The following is a 3,043-nucleotide window of genomic DNA, read 5'->3' as shown; positions in this document are numbered from 1 at the left end:
ACCCTGCCTTTGTGATAGTGGTAGTGGGCAGGTCTGCGGAGAGTTGGGTGACGCTCCAGGACAACAGTCTGAGTAAGTGTGTGTGTGTGTGTGTGTGTGTGTGTGTGTGTGTGTGTGTGTGTGTGTGTGTGTGTGTGTGTGTGTGTGTGTGTGTGTGTGTGTGTGTGTGTGTGTGTGTGTGTGTGTGTGTGTGTGTGTGTGTGTGTGTGTGTGTGTGTGTGTGTGTGTGTGTGTGTGTGTGTGTGTGTGTGTGTGTGTGTGTGTGTGTGTGTGTGTGTGTGTGTGTGTGTGTGTGTGTGTGTGTGTGTGTGTGTGTGTGTGTGTGTGAGCAGACTGAAAGAGGTACAGAGTGAGGGCTCTCAGGTGTCTCAGCCCTAGGCCACATTCTTACCTGAATGTGTCTGTGTGTGTGTCACATACCTAGGTAAGCGTCAAACCAGTTCACACCCATTTCTTACTTACTCATTCTCAGACACCTATTGCGAAATCTGGCCCTTTTCCAGTCCTATCTACTCTACCTATCTCTCTCTCTCTTGCTCTCACTCACTCACTCACTCACTAACTCACTCACTTGCGCACACACACACACACACACAGTCTCTCTCTCTCACTCTCTCTCTCACACACACACACACACACACACACACACACACACACACACAGTCTCTCTCTCTCTCGCATGCACACACACACAAACACACGCACAGAGAGAGAGAGGGAGAGACAGACAGACAGACACACACATGCACGCACACACACACAGAGACTTTCTCTTGCCAGGGCTCAGCTGTCTCTCAGTTCTGCGGGCCCCCCCCTCGGATGACTACTGACTTTCAGGCCGTCCTCCCCGCTGATGATTCATGTACGTTGAGTGTAAAGCAAAACTATTTCCATCGCTCCTAATGACTACCCATAAAGTTCCTCCCAACTCCCTGGCCTCGTTTAGCGTCGAGGCGGGGGATGCTTGTGGCTGAGCTCATTTTTTAAGCTGAACATGCCATTTTTTCCCCCCTGCCCGTAAGTGGTGTTTGACCAAATTTACAACTAAAGGTGAACCTTGGAACACCCCCATCCACCCACCCCACCTCATCTCCACCATCTCTGGGTGCTAGGTTATTTATTGCAGAAGCTACTTGAGACTTGAGAGACTGCTAATGGCTTCTATTAAAATGTAATTGGCGAGGGTGCAGCGAAATGAGCTGTGAGTCGGGCATCATGTTCCTTTTAATCCTTCTGAAATGAATTTGTGGTATGATATTAGCTTTTGTTATGGTCTTACCCCTTGAAAGTAGCATTTCAGAACACCAGGTTTTTCAGGTCAAAACTGGCTCCCTGAGCTGCAACAGAGTAGCAGTAGTCCCCTGCGGGCTGCTTGGCGAGGCTGATTGCTCTGCTGCAAAGTGTCTGCTTGTTTTATGCCCCTGTGCATTATTGAGGTTGCTGATCTTTGTTTAACTGATGCTGCATTAATGGACTTCCTGTCCGCACCGGCAGAAATTAGTGCACTGTAACTGCTGCTGTCAATGGATGAATAAATGCCCCCCCCCACACCCCTCTCTCTCTCGGTGGACTGGGAGCATGGGCCCCTGCCACGGCTATCTACCTACTTCAGCAGCTCGTTGCACCGGTGCTGCCAAATGTTTGTTTGGTGGAGATAGCGGGCGGAAAAACCTGGCTCTGTGAATCCAGCGCCGTAAGCCGGCGAAATCCTCTGCAAGGCTGAAATTCTGTTTGGCTTAATGGCGGCAAGGCCTGGCACCGAAAACGCCACCGGTCCCCTGACGTTACTAAACTCCTGTTTTTATCTCGGCACGGAAATATGGCTCGTGATTGAGGACATATGTTCTGGTTTTCAACTCTTTTTTTTTTTGGTGCAGCTCATCATGTATGCCAGGACGAATAAGCAATAACCGATTGTTTTTGCGTTTTTTCTGTCTACTTGGATGACAGCATTGTGTTTTCAGCGAGGAATGAGCCCTCAGAAATGTAATAGATTTTACTAGTGGGTTTGTTTGAAGCCACATGGGGTTTCACTTTTGTGAGACAGCATCTTGTAGCAGATGTAGCTCACATAGAATGGCAACAGGAGGTCGGTGCCTTCCTCCAATATTGCTTGTGTTTATCAGGCAAAGAAATCTGTATTTCATGGTTAGCTCCTTTAGCTCGAGTTAGAGGCAGAAAACAAATTTTGTTCTGAAATCTGATCCTATTGTCTTGTGTACATCAGATAACAATGGGAGAGGGAGAGGCCTACTTGATGGATTGCTGCAGACATCTGAGGCCTATATTAGTTTGAGGTTAGGAATGCAGGTAACACACACACACACACACACACACACACACACACACATACTTACTACACACACACACACACACATACTAACTACACACACACACACACACACACACACACATACTTACTACACACACACACACACTAACTACACACACACACACACACACTAACCACACACACACACTAACCACACACACACGCATACTAACTACACAAACACACACACACTAACCACACACACACACACACACACACACACACACACGCATACTAACTACACACACACACACACACACACACACACACACACACTAACTACACACACACTACACACCTTTTACTCCAAGGACTCTAAAATAAAACATTGCTGTGTGTTCTTCCCCCAAAGAGCCTGAGTTTATCAGTTGACCCACCCCCATTTCCTCCTCACCCTGGCAGTATCAGTTAATGAATGGCCAGCCCCAACTCTCACCCCCTTCCCCACACCAGTGAGCCTGACCTGAATGAGAGTGGCCCTTCCTGTCCGAAATTTGTGCTGTCCCAGGGAGTTCTTTATGGAGGTGTCAGTCATGTCCCCCAGGCCTGAATGAAAGCCATGCCAGCGGTTAGACAACAGAAGTGCTGCGGCACAGCAAAGCTCTCGCAGGTCGCCTGGCTGCATTGTGCCCCCCCCCCCCCCCTCCCTCGGCCAGACACTTATCTCAGCTGCTCGTCCGGAAACTTTTTCACCCCCGCCGAGCCCCCATT

This window comes from Alosa pseudoharengus, unplaced genomic scaffold (genome assembly GCF_046254945.1).
Source record: "Alosa pseudoharengus isolate Yale_2024_CS ecotype anadromous, Long Island Sound unplaced genomic scaffold, YU_APseudo_1.1 YU_APseudo_1.1_scf_7, whole genome shotgun sequence".
Lineage (NCBI taxonomy): Eukaryota > Metazoa > Chordata > Actinopteri > Clupeiformes > Clupeidae > Alosa > Alosa pseudoharengus.
This window is presented reverse-complemented; position numbering follows the sequence as displayed.